This window comes from Budorcas taxicolor, chromosome 21 (assembly GCF_023091745.1).
Source record: "Budorcas taxicolor isolate Tak-1 chromosome 21, Takin1.1, whole genome shotgun sequence".
Lineage (NCBI taxonomy): Eukaryota > Metazoa > Chordata > Mammalia > Artiodactyla > Bovidae > Budorcas > Budorcas taxicolor.
Genome location: NC_068930.1, coordinates 22,229,328 through 22,243,029, shown reverse-complemented (window position 1 = coordinate 22,243,029; position 13,702 = coordinate 22,229,328). Strand labels below are relative to the sequence as shown.

General features: G+C 42.3%; 1 non-coding gene and 1 pseudogene across 1 annotated transcript; both read right to left on the bottom strand.

The window, feature by feature from the left end:
- The window catches only part of LOC128066988 (myeloid-associated differentiation marker-like), a 32,986-nt pseudogene extending 19,876 nt beyond the window's left edge, over nucleotides 1-13,110 (bottom strand).
- On the bottom strand, nucleotides 10,218-10,290 carry TRNAC-GCA (transfer RNA cysteine (anticodon GCA)). Its single transcript has one exon. It is a non-coding gene; the product is annotated as a tRNA-Cys (tRNA).
- Nucleotides 13,111-13,702: the final 592 nt, after the last annotated feature.

Sequence of the window (13,702 nt, the reverse complement as noted above, 5' to 3'; positions counted from 1 at the left end):
CTCTCCATCAGATTTCCTAGACAACCCCTACTCAACCTTTCATAGCCACATGATCTCTAGGAAAGAATTCTGAGGTTCCCTTTGGTCCAGGTCTTTCTTCTGTATTCAAAAGCCTGAAGGATCAAAACTCTCCTCTATGCTTATCTCTCAGGTGGGGAGAGAACCAAGTTTCCCCCACTCCTAAATATCCTAAAGAGTTCCCTTCTAACTACTCCTGTTTCTCAGGGTGGGGAAGGATCAAGCTTCCCCCACTTCTGCAAATTTCCTTAACCCTTCAGTTTCTTCTGATGGACAAAGACCTCACTTCCCACCAGAGGGACAATCCAAGAATTTTATCAATTGATCTGTCCCTGATATCAGAGTCAATTTGAGCATATTTGGTCTATAATTTAGGTGTAAAACTATGACTACAGAAAGGAAAGATGACTTTTTAACACAGGATGGCCATGATATTCTTTAGACTCCAGATAAAACTGGTTAAAATGAAATTTTTTTTTCTTGGAAACTGCAAAACTGGTTCTTTTTGCATGTGCAATTGGAAACAACTAGCTTGTTAGGGAACCCTCTTACACTGTTGGTGGGAATGCAAACTAATACAGCCACTATGGAGAACAGTGTGGAGATTCCTTAACAAACTGGAAATAGAACTGCCATACGACCCAGCAATCCCACTGCTGGGCATACACACTGAGGAAACCAGAATTGAAAGAGACACGTGTACCCCAATGTTCATCACAGCACTATTTATAATAGCCAGGACATGGAAGCAACCTAGATGTCCACCAGCAGATGAATGGATAAGACAGCTGTGGTACATATACACAATGGAGTATTACTCAGCCATTAAAAAGAATACATTTGAACCAGTTCCAATGAGGTGGATGAAACTGGAGCCAATTATACAGAGTGAAGTAAGCCAGAAAGAAAAACACCAATACAGTTCAGTTCAGTTCAGTTGCTCACTCGTGTCTGACTCTTTGCGACCCCATGAATCGCAGCACGCCAGGCCTCCCTGTCCATCACCAACTCCCAGAGTTCACACAGACTCACATCCATTGAGTCAGTGATGCCATCCAGCCATCTCATCCTCTGTCATCCCCTTCTCCTCCTGCCCCCAATCCCTCCCAGCATCAGAGTCTTTTCCAATGAGTCAACTCGTCGCATGAGGTGGCCAAAGTACTGGAGTTTCAGCTTTAGCATCGTTCCTTCCAAAGAAACCCCAAGGTTGATCTCCTTCAGAATGGACTGGTTGGATCTCCTTGCAGTCCAAGGGACTCTCAAGAGTCTTCTCCAACACCACAGTTCAAAAGCATCAATTCTTTGGCACTCAGCTTTCTTCACAGTCCAACTCTCACATCCATACATGACCACTGGAAAAACCATAACCTTGACTAGACAGACCTTAGTTGGCAAAGTAATGTCTCTGCTTTTCAACATGCTATCTAGGTTGGTCATAACTTTTCTTCCAAGGAGTAAGCGTCTTTTAATTTCATGGCTGCAGTCACCATCTGCAGTGGTTTTGGCGCCCCCAAAAATAAAGTCTGACACTGTTTCCACTGTTTCCCCATCTATTTCCCATGGAGTGATGGGACCGGATGCCATGATCTTCGTTTTCTGAATGTTGAGCTTTAAGCCAATTTTTTCGCTGTCCTCTTTCATCAAGAGGCTTTTTAGTTCCTCTTCACTTTCTGCCATAAGGGTGGTGTCATCTGCATATCTGAGGTTACTGATATTTCTCCCGGCAATCTTGATTCCAGCTTGTGTTTCTTCCAGCCCAGTGTTTCTCATGATGTACTCTGCATAGAAGTTAAATAAGCAGGGTGACAATATACAGCCTTGACCTACTGCTTTTCCTATTTGGAACCAGTCTGTGGTTCCATGTCCAGTTCTAACTGTTGCTTCCTGACCTTCATATAGGTTTCTCAAGAGGCAGGTCAGGTGGTCTGGTATTACCATCTCTTTCAGAATTTTCCACAGTTTATTGTGATCCACACAGTCAAAGGCTTTGGCATAGTCAATAAAGCAGAAACAGATGTTTTTCTGGAACTCTCTTGCTTTTTCGATGATCCAGTGGATGTTGGCAATTTGATCTCTGGTTCCTCTGCCTTTTATAAAACCAGCTTGAATATCTGGAAGTTCATGGTTCACGTATTACTGAAACCTGGCTTGGAGAATTTTGAGCATTACTTTACTAGCGTATACTAACGCACATATACGGACTTCAGAAAGATGGTAACGATAACCCTGTATGCGAGACAGCAAAAGAGACACAGATGTATAGAATAGTCTTTTGGACTCTGTGGGAGAGGGCAAGGGTGGGATGATTTGGGAAAATGGCATTGAAACATGTATAATATCATATGTGAAACGAATCACCAGTCCAGGTTTGATGCATGATACAGGATGCTCGGGGCTGGTGCACTGGGATGACCCAGAGGGATGGTGTGGGAAGGGAGGTGGAATGGGGGTCCAGGATGGGGAACACGTGTACACCCGTAGTGGATTCATGTTGATGTATGGCAAAAACATTACAATATTGTAAAGTAATTAGCCTCCAATTAAAATAAATTTAAATTAAAAAAAATAATAAAATTTATTCATCCCTAAAATAAATAAATAAATAAATAAAAGTCTGCCTAGGGAAAAGCTTGAAGTTAACTCTTTCTATGTCTCTGAAATACACAGCCCACTTTGCCTGAGACATCAGTCTTGGGCAAATTAAAATTTCAAGCAAAAAAATAAAAAGTGGGGGGAGGGTGGTTCAAAGAGACATTTTAAATCTCAGGCAGAAAACTATGAGATCTCTGTCTGTCTGTCTGGGTTTATGTATGTCTCAATGTGTGTCTTTTGGTTTTTTTAAAATAATATTGCTGAAGTTGTGAATTCTAATTTAATTGGCCTAAAGAAAAGTAAGCGCTTACAGATGAGACAATTCTAAATACAAGAGAAATTAACCTAACTGAATTTCAGATTCACGTGAACTGGGAAATATTCAATATTAAATATCTAATATTAATGTTTGTTTGCTAATCTAATATAGACATGTCTAAGAGTCATTAAGATTAAGCATATTTTCATTGTACCTAGGTTTATTATAAGTTAAATATTGTTATGTTGTTATATCTGTCACAGGTTTGCTGGCAAGGAAGGTACCTTGAATGAAAAAACTTCAAAAAAAATGTAAATGAGATATGAGCTTTAAGATAAACTCTATTAAGATTAAAAATGTCTGTCTAAAACAGTTTCTTTAGATTTTGGTAACCTGAATTTCTAGGGTTGTGCTAAACTAAGTAACAGAAGTTTATTGAATAGCTAGGTCATTTCCAAATAAAATAAGATTCTGAAACATTTGTTACTGAATACTAACTTACAGAGAAACTAAAGATTTTGGACTATTAATAAATAATGTTTGATGCCTTCCTGAGATGTTTGCTAGAATTTTTTTGAGAAATTATCACTGGTATTTATGTTCGCCAATCTATAGAATGCTAATATAAAGGTCAATTCTTGGTTGCTTAAGGAAAGCAGGATGTGTGTGTTCAGTAGAGAAGGTGTGAGGAACGAAGTTACATTTTATGAAGGGGAAGGAAATAGGTCTGACTTACAGTTGACTGTTCCAGGGTGAGAGAACAAATGAGAGCGATAAGAAGGCTTTATGGAAAGTGGACCCCAAGGGAAGAGTTTTGTGTATAAATAAAAGTTTTCTTGAGATGTTGAACTGCCTTTGATAATGGATTTTAAGTTTCTTTACCTCTGAAGTGATCTGTTCTATGTTTACCTTTGAAATCTTTGTTACTGGCTAAGTGAATATATTATTTCACAATGATATTTACAATTCTATCTGACTGTTATAAACCCTTCTGCTATTTATTGACAACACTGCCTAAATAGCTTGACTTCTAGCTGACTTTGGGATGCTTCAGAGGGCCCCTGAGACATCCCAAAGAGCTATTAAACTACCTGAGTTCATTTGACATGTCAAATTGCATGGGAAAATATTGTTGGAGAAGTGTTGAATCTTCTCAGGTTAAATTGTATGGTTGATGTTACTTATATAGATATCCTAGAAATTATGTGAAATTCATGAAAATCTGATATGTCCTGGTAAAATGTTGTCGGTTATAATTCTAGTTATCATGGTAAAGTGTTACAAGTCACAGCAATGACCAGGCTACTTTGTCATTTACAGTTTAATTAGATTTTAAACATGCCTTGTATGGTTTCACTCTCACGCCTTTAGAAAAATACTGCTAGTTCTTCAAGGTGTATGGAAAAGACTTTTCTAAGATTAACTGATAAGTTTTGTTTGCTTGCTATCTGATAAATTGGTAACAGACTGGAATTTAGTCTACTCTCTATGTTAAGAGAACAAAGTTTTCTTAGAATGAATCTTTCAATAACAGATTATGAATTTCTTTGCCCTTAAGTGATTTATATTTGTTTTTAAAATCTTTTGTTACTTTGGTAAAATAAATAAGTGTTATTTAACATTATGGTACATGTAAAAGCTCATTCTGCTTCTATAAAAAATAACCCCTCACTGTTAGACTTGTGCTATCCTAATGTCCTTAAAACATGGCAACAGTCTACTCCTAAATTGGGGAGTTAAAAATGGGTGAATAATAGCTGAAAATCAAAGAGTCAGGGCTATGGAAATCCAAGACGGCCGCTTGGCTTTTCCTAGGTTCCTGACAAACCTTATTTTTATTTGATGGGTTAAAGCCTTCCCTGGTTACAGGGTTAATGCCTCCATAATGAAAAAAATCACTGAATATTAAGTTTTATAAATTGTTAAACTAAGTTTCTAGTTTTGTTAATTAAGGTCTAATGTTTACTAAGACTCACTTCTGAGATAGTTCCTTGTTATGTTATATTGCTAAAAGATTTAATTTAGTTATTAAAAAGGACACTCTAAGTTTGTTTCTAAGGCTCATCTCAGTAACCAATCTTCAGATAAAGATCAGATGCTCCATAATGTACAATCAGGAGATTAACACCAGGCTATAGTCATTTAACAACTGAAGTCAGATGACCTGGCGTATACCAGGCTCTACCTAATGAAAGTTTTTGACTTGTAATTCTTGCTTATGACTTTACTAATAACTGCTAGCTATAGCTATATTATTTTCTATGTCACTTGTTTCGGAAGATTATTTCTTATGCTAACAAATGTGTGACTGAGCCTGTGATATAATGCTGATATGCAGTTCCATATGAGATCAGTGATTGTAATAATGTAACTCTAGATATGGGAAGAAGCAACAAGAGGGAATATTTTCCTGGACCAAAAGGCTAGTAAGACAGTGGTCCAGAGACTTTTGCTACTTGCAAGGCCTGGTCCAATAACAGCACCCGGAGTGGCCTATCAGTGGAATCTTCCCTAGACCTGGGAATGAGCCTTCCCAGCACCGTGGGACACAATGGCCATGAAATGCCCCCCAAACATGGTCATATATGTGGCTATGAAGGGGCCCAGCTGGCTGGAGGTTGGTACTTGCCAGCTGCTTCTACAAAGTTTACATCATGACCACTGCAAGCTGCTGACCTTCGACACCCCCTGAAAGGAGTTCAGGGTGGAGATCAGAAATAAGGCACTCTGTGCTCTGGGGAAAACCCAGAAGAACTGGCCTTCAGATAGTCAGATGTTTTCAGGTAAAGATTTTATGGGCCCAAATTCTTGCATCTTCTCATACCTAGAGAAACACTAACATCATAAACCAATGTCTGGTCCTGGTTCCCCTGGTAGCCCCTGAGCAGCTTTTCTACTTCTATTAATCTTTGGGCCACATACCTTTAACTTTCTTGTTAAGTTTGTTTCTTCCAGAATACAACAAATCTCCAAGTGGTAGGATGACAAGAATATTCCCTGACCAACACCTAGACAATGCTGAAACAAGTCACCTTGTCATTCCATGGACTCTCATCTCCCTCTGTAAATGCACCCTGACAGAGAGCAGGCAAAGGGAACCCAGAGCCCCACGACACCCCTGTACAGCCTGAAGAAGCCAGAGTGGTCATCGCCCCTTTTCCCCTGACACTGGGTTCCCAAATGCCTGAGAAGGGAAATAGGTAGACAGTTAGACATGAGCAGGGTATCAAAAGAGGCCAAAGAATTAGCCCTAAAAATAAAGAGGGGGAGGGATATGGTGACCCAAGGACAAACGAGCAGATAAAACCAAGGAGGTTGCAATGCAGGAAAGGAAAAACCAGACCCTTGTCATCCTTCCCTCCCCCTTCTTCTAACTATTAATGGATTTCAAGTCCTCCTGAGCAATATAACCTGTCTCCCCTCTTACCCTATAGGGAGAAGGTATTTGCCTTACTCTTCCCTCCACCCAGTATACATGTCTCATCCAATCAGCAAATGACCCACAAGACCCTTATCCCACTCCTTGTACCCTAGGTATAAAAGTGGACTAAAGACCCCTGTTCAATGTTGGTTCTCCCTTGAGCTGGCCCGCTGTTCTAACAGTGTCTCCCACTCTAATAAACTTTATTTCCCTCTCATTCTGTCTTATGTCTGGAAATTCTTTTCCCACCTGCACATAGACCACGACAAGAATTACCATGCCGTGTCATGGAATTATCCCCAGCAACCCAAGGAAACGCAGCCCTCGATATAAGTAGTAGTCAGGATACTGTTGTTACTCCTGGAGAGACACCAACTGTTATTTCAACAGGAATATTGGGACCCCTTCCACAGGGGACAGTTGATTTATTGTTAGGAAGATCAGGGCTGACTTCCTGGGGAGTTCAAATTCATACCGGAGTTATAGCCAGTGATTATGAGGGAGAATTGGAGGTTATGGCCTCTACTGCTCTTCCCTGGAAGGTTTCCAAAGGGGATAGAATTGCTCAGCTTTTAATTCTACCTTATGTGGGTATAGGACATTTGGACAAAAAGCAGAGCTCTGGGGGATTTGGAAGCACGGGAAAGGCTGGTATTTTTCTCACTGAAAAAATTTTAGAATCCAGACCCACCTAACAAGTCAATATAAGTGGCAAAAACTTTCAAGGTTTAGATACTGGAGCCGATGTTTCTATCATCAGCTCTCTACATCGGCCTAAAGTGTCGCTGACCAGGCCTGCTCCAATATCTATTGTAGGTCCGGGACAGGCACAAGGACTAAAGCAGAGTGCTGTGGTATCATCTTGTTCAGGGCCTGATAAACAACTAGCCACTATCCAACTTTATGTTGCTGATATACCTGTCAATCTACGGGGTCGTGATCTCTTGGAACAATGACATGCTGACATACTTATTTCTCCAAATCAATATAGCGAGGCCAGTCGCTGAATTATGTTCAGTCAGGGTTATATACCAGGATTGGGACTGGACACAAATCAACAAGAAAGATTTATCCTTTGACTACTCAAGATTTCAAACCGCCCCCTTTTCATTAGTGTCTGCTGCTCATATTAATCTTCCTCCACCCACACCCATACCTCTTAATTGGAAAACTGATCAGCCTGTGTGGATAGAGCTGCTGCTGCTGCTGCTGCTAAGTTGCTTCAGTCGTGTCCGACTCTGTGCGACCCCATGGACGGCAGCCCACCAGGTTCCCCCATCCCTGGGATTCTCCAGGCAAGAACACTGGAGTGGGTTGCCATTTCCTTCTCCAATGCATGAAAGTGAAAAGTGACAGTGAGGTCGCTGGGTTGTGTCCAACTCTTAGCGACCCCATGGACTGCAGCCTACCAGGCTCCTCTGTCCATGGGATTTTCCAGGCAAGAGTGCTGGAGTGGGGTGCCATTGCCTTCTCCACGGTTTCTGCTGGAGTGGGGTGCCATTGCCTTCTCCACGGTTTCTGCTATACAATACAAATCAGCCAAAATTATACACACATCCCCACTGGCGAGGCCATGCTGTCTGCTCCACATCTCCTGCTGCTGCTGCTGCTGCTAAGTCGCGTCAGTCGTGTCCGACTCTGAGCGACCCCATGGACGGCAGCCCACCAGGCTCCCCCATCCCTGGGATTCTCCAAGCAAGAACTGGAGTGGGTTGCTATTTCTTTCTCTAATGCATGAAAGGAAAAAGTGAAAGTGAAGTCGCTCAGTCGTGTCCGACTCTTAGCGACCCCATGGACTGCAGCCTTCCAGGCTCCTCCATCCATGGGATTTTCCAGGCAAGAGTACTGGAGTAGGGTGCATCGCCTTCTCCGACAGATGGCACTAGCTGAGGTAAAACAGGATATACAGGCACGTTTATGCTAGTTATTTAAACACCTGGATATTCTACACAACAAGCAGAAATTCTGGCTATTAAACACACATTACAAAATATTGCCCAAACAATTAACATCTTATCTGATTCTCAATATTCTGTACATGTAACTAAACATATAGAAACAGCAACTATTAAGGATACTATCCTATCCACATTATATACACTTTTTATAAATTTACAAAAAGTGATTAGATACCAACAGTTTCCCTCCTACATTACTCATACTCCAGCTCATACTGACTTACCAGGGCCTTTAACAGTTTAGTTCAGTCGCTCAGTTGTCTCTGACTCTTTGCGACCCTGTGGACTGCAGCATGCCAGGCCTTCTTGTCCAAGGCCTCCCTATCCATCACCAACTTCTGGAGTTTACTCAAACTCATGTCCATTGAGTCAGAGATGCCATCCAACCATCTCAGAAATGATCAAGCCAATGCCCTTTTATTTCCAGTATTTACAGAGGCATCAGCCCTTCATGATCTGACACACTGTAATTCAAATATTTAAAAACCAAGTTTCATATCCCTTGGGCTCAAGCTAAACAGATTGTATGGACTTATCCTACATGCCAGATGGTTGTGATAACCACATCTCCAACAGAAGCCTTGGGAGTTAATCCCCGTGACCTGAAGCCAAATCAGATCTGGCAGATGAACGTAACTCACATTCCATCCTTTGGAAAGCTTGCTTATGTACACGTCATGGTTGATACTAACTCTAAGTTTATCTGGGCAACTGCTTGCTCTGGGGAATCTACAAAACATGTTATTTCACATTTGCATGGTTGCTTTACTACAATGGGCCTCCCACAAAATATAAAAGCAGACAATGGCCCGGCTTACATTAGTTCTACTTTTAGGGATTTTTTAAAAAGGCTTGGTCTATAAAGCATTATACATGAACTCCCTATAATCCCCAAGGACAAGATAGTGTAAAATGAGCTAACAGATCTCGTAAAGAAATGCTACAAAAACAAAAAGGTGGGAAATGGAATGTCACTTCCTCCACAGCAAAAATTATATAAAGCATTATTTATTTTAAATTTTTGCATCAAGATAATGATTTCACTGCAGTAGAATGACATTTTAAAAAGGAACAAAAAGAAATTCACCCCAAACCACCTGTTTGGTGGTGTGATCCAGTAACACGTTCATGGCAGAGGGGGACTCTGACAACCTGGGGAAGGGGTTTCGCTTGTGTTTCACCAGGTGATTCAGAAACACCCCTTCACGTTATCTGAAACCATATCATGAGTGAAATCCCACGGAAAAGATGCTTTGTGTGGAATGTTGCGCCCCCAGTAATGAGTTTCAAAGGCCTGAGTCTGAAACAGACAAAGATAACGATTCTCCTCCCGTTGACTTATCGGAACAAGATCCCCACTTGGGGATAAAAAATTAAAAGATTAACACAGAAATCAGAAAAGCTCTTAGAAAATAAAGTGAATGCTGCCACTCCTAACAATCTGCCTGTTGCGTTGTTTGCTCTTATCCCCACCACAGTGAGTATACCCTTAGCAACAGCTGAATCTAAAAATTCAACTTATTGGGCATATATACCTAGCCTTCCATTACTAAAACCTGTTGACTGGGGGGATTCTATGATCCCCATTTATGTTTGTTATTCTTCCTGGATACCAGGACCTAAAGATACACACCTTTCTCTTTTTAAACAAGAGGAAGGGACTCCCTTCAATGTTACTTATGGGTATGAATTCTGGCCAACTTGTATAGGACCAGCTACAAGATGTCTTAAACTGTCTATGTAAGCCTGGCTGTCCACTAATTCTTTAAATAGTAACTATACTAAGGTTCAGCTACATCTTCTCTTTGGTCTGAGTTTTGCTTATAACAACTCAGAACCCAATGTGAAATCGCTCAGTCGTGTCCGAATTTTTGTGACCCCTGTGGACTGTAGCCTACCAGGCTCCTCGTCCATGGGATTCTCCAGGCAAGGATATTGGAGTGGGTTGCCATTTCCTTCTCCAGGGATCTTCCCTGACCCAGGGATCGAACCCGGGTCTTCCGCATTGCAGGCAGACGCTTTACCATCTGAGCCACCAGGGAACCCCATAACGACACCAAATTGGACAGACCTTTATGTGAGCATCACAAGCTATGGACTGAAAAGCAAGATCGTATTCAGTGGGATAATTGCAGCAGGACTGAGGGAATAATTTTGATTACTCGTTCCTATGGAATTGGATAGGACTAGTCCCCTAAGGGGTATGCAGTGTCTAATGGCTCTCATCAAAAGCAGTTCTGCTATCCTCACAAAAGGCTGTGTTGGCAGGTGCATAAAGTCTTTAACTATGCTACTATCTTCAGATCATCCAATTATATGGCGTGGAAGTGGCATGTCACCCCCTTCCCATAGTTAGATCAAGGGAGAGGGCAAAGAGGGATTTGGAAACTAGCCCTAAGTCTTAAAAGATTCCAAATTTGGGATGGGTATTATTCCGATAAAACTAATTATTCATTGACATTTAATACCAGTACAAATTGGACATTTTATATTCAGGCTTGCATGAGAGATCCTTATGTGCTCTTGAAAGGAACAATTTTTATCAATGAAAATGTACAGGAACTTTCTTGCCAGGATTGAAAATTATACACCTGCTTAAATTCTTCACTTTATAATTCTAATCACTCATTTTGTTATATTAAGAAGGAGATTGGGGATATGGCTTCCAGTAAATCAAACCAGACCTTGGGAAGGCTCCCTTGAAGCACAAGCTCTTTTAAAGGTTATAAAGAAGTACTGCAACATTCCACAAGGTTTACTGGACTCCGTAGCTATTATGAGAATCATTGCTATAGCCACAACCATGGCAGTAGCCGGGGTGGCACTGTGTCAGACTATCCACAGGACAACATCTATACAGCAGTGGCACCAAAATGCAAGTCCTGCCTGGGGAAGTCAGACTCACATAGACCAAGAAATTAATGAACAATTGATTGATTTAGAAAACGCAGTTCTCCTACGAGGGGACAGAGTACGAAATTTTAAAATTACAAAATCATCTGAAGTGTGATTGGAATATCTCTTCATTTTGTGTCACACTTCATAAGTGTAATCGAAGTGCTTGGGATATACTTGGGATCAATTATCTAAACATCTGAGAGGACATGTTTGTAATAATCTATCCTTAGATATTTCTCTATTACAGGCTACTATTTCTAATATGCAGAATGGTCACTTACAACTACTCCCAGAAACTTATTTGAAGAAATTGAGGAAGGTTTACATAAACTAAACCCCTCTAGAAGGAGGATTGCTTAGTACTATAATATCAGGATATATGTTTTTGACTGTTTTTTGTCTAATCCTCAGATGAATGAGAGAAACCAAAAGAAACCATCCAAGAACTGATGAAGAAAGAAGTTGTTCGATTGGTGTATCTATGCCTGCAAAAATAAAAATGGGGAGATTTGCTGGGACTTCCTAATAATGTACTTACCCAGCCTTGAGAGATTCCACAGAAACAGAAGCTGGAAAAACAGCATATATTAAGAAACTAAGTTAATGATTATCTGTCATGTTTTTCTTAGAATAATAGCCTTGTTACAAACCCCAAGGCCAGACCCAGAAGGGAGTATGACCAGGATCACGAAAGCACGGACTTTGAAACACCACGTAAGCGCCAGGCATGAATACTGCCTAGTACTTGCTGATTGTTCCTGAGACTAGCCTGGAAGGCAGTGGCCTGGAGTGAAAACAAGGAGATCTGGACTCTGTCAATGAAGTCCATGACATTTAGGAGTACGTGTTTAAACCAGCGCTGTCTTGAGAAAGATAAGATCAAAGAAAGTCTTGTAGTCTGCAATTAGGAATAAAAACTGGACTCAGAGTGGACTCTGCACCTCAGTCCAACAGAGGCTGCAGGTCCCCTGACCCATTGCACCAGATTTCGTGTTCTGTCTTCATTCTCGTCACTTGCTCCTGGACCATTAAGGCAACAGGGAGCCAGGAAGAGAAGATCAGCTGTTGTTGATGTTCAGTCACCAAGTCATGTCCGACTCTTTGTGACCCTGTGGACTGCAGCACGCCAGGCCTCTACGTCCCTCACTGTCTTCAGAGTTTGCCCAAGTTCACGTCCACTAAGGATGTCAGAGGATGTCAGAGCTTGGTGAGGATACCTCCCATGAGCGGAGGGAATCAGGAGTGCTGTGCAGGCCCTTAGTTCCTATGGCGGGCCCAGTACACCAGGCCGGCCACATAAACCAGCAGGTTGGAGGCTGTCAGGTTGGCCACAACCAGGTGCTGGTCCCAGGTGCACACGTAGGCAGTGAACCCATTAATGCAGTCCTCATCACTGGACCGCTGGGGCTTCCCACCCAACCTCTCATAGAACTGGTAGAGTGGCCAGAGGACCAGAGCGCTGGTGTAGAGGAGCATGATGAGCAGGGTGTGCACAAGCTTGACGGGCAGCTTGTATTCCATGTTGCACAGCTGGACGTGAACTTGGGCAAACTCCGGAGACAGTGAGGGACATAGAGGCCTGGCGTGCTGCAGTCCACAGGGTCACAAAGAGTCGGACGTGACTTGGTGACTGAACAGCAACTGGACAAAGGTGATGGAGTAGATGACAGAGGCCGGGAGGCAGAGGAGGGCGGCATAGCAGGTGTAGGTGTCGAGGTGGTGCCAGAAGAAACGAAGGGGGACTGGAGCTTACATAACTCAGCAATGAAGATGATGAGGGTCACAGCGAAACAGAAGCACCAGATGGCCATGGACCAGTTGCCCACATTCTCTCTCCCAGTGCCCATGCTGGCCACCAGCGAGAAGGCCACACAAGTGGAGAACAGCTGCGGCAGGCGCAGGTAGAACCATATGGTGTCCAGAGAGGCTGAGATGGACAAAGTGAATGTCCTGTTGGTGGGCATGGTGCTGTGATGGTCAGGCATGTCACCAACGCCAGGACGGCAGTGGTCTTCACTGAGGACCCACCAGAGAAAGACCTAGCTCTGGAGGTGGATTAAGTCAGACGTCTGGAAATGACACAGGGCTCTGTGATGGCTGAGGCTCAGAATCTGTGGAGTTAGAACCAGACACCTGGTAACAGCACAGCTGCTCTACAGTTATTCTGCCCACCCGTCACCCTTGGCTTTGTTAAGAAACTTGTCTTATCTCAAAGGTGAGTTGAGTCTAGCCACAAAGCCATGCACATTTTTTAGCTCTTTGCTCTGTATGCCATTATCTACAGCCATACAGGGTACAAGAATGGAGTCGTGTCTGACTCTTTCTGACTCCATAGGCTGTGGCCCACCAGTTTTCTCTGTCCTTGGGATTTCCCAGGCAAGAATAATGGAGTGGATAGCTGCTTCCTATTCCAGGATATCTTCTCCAACCCAAGGATCAAATCCCTGTCTCTTGCGTCTTCGACACTGGCAGGTAGATTCTTTACCACTATTGCTATCTGGAAAGCTCTGGTTACAGTGATAGTTTTCTACAATCCCAAATTTCAACTCTCCAAAA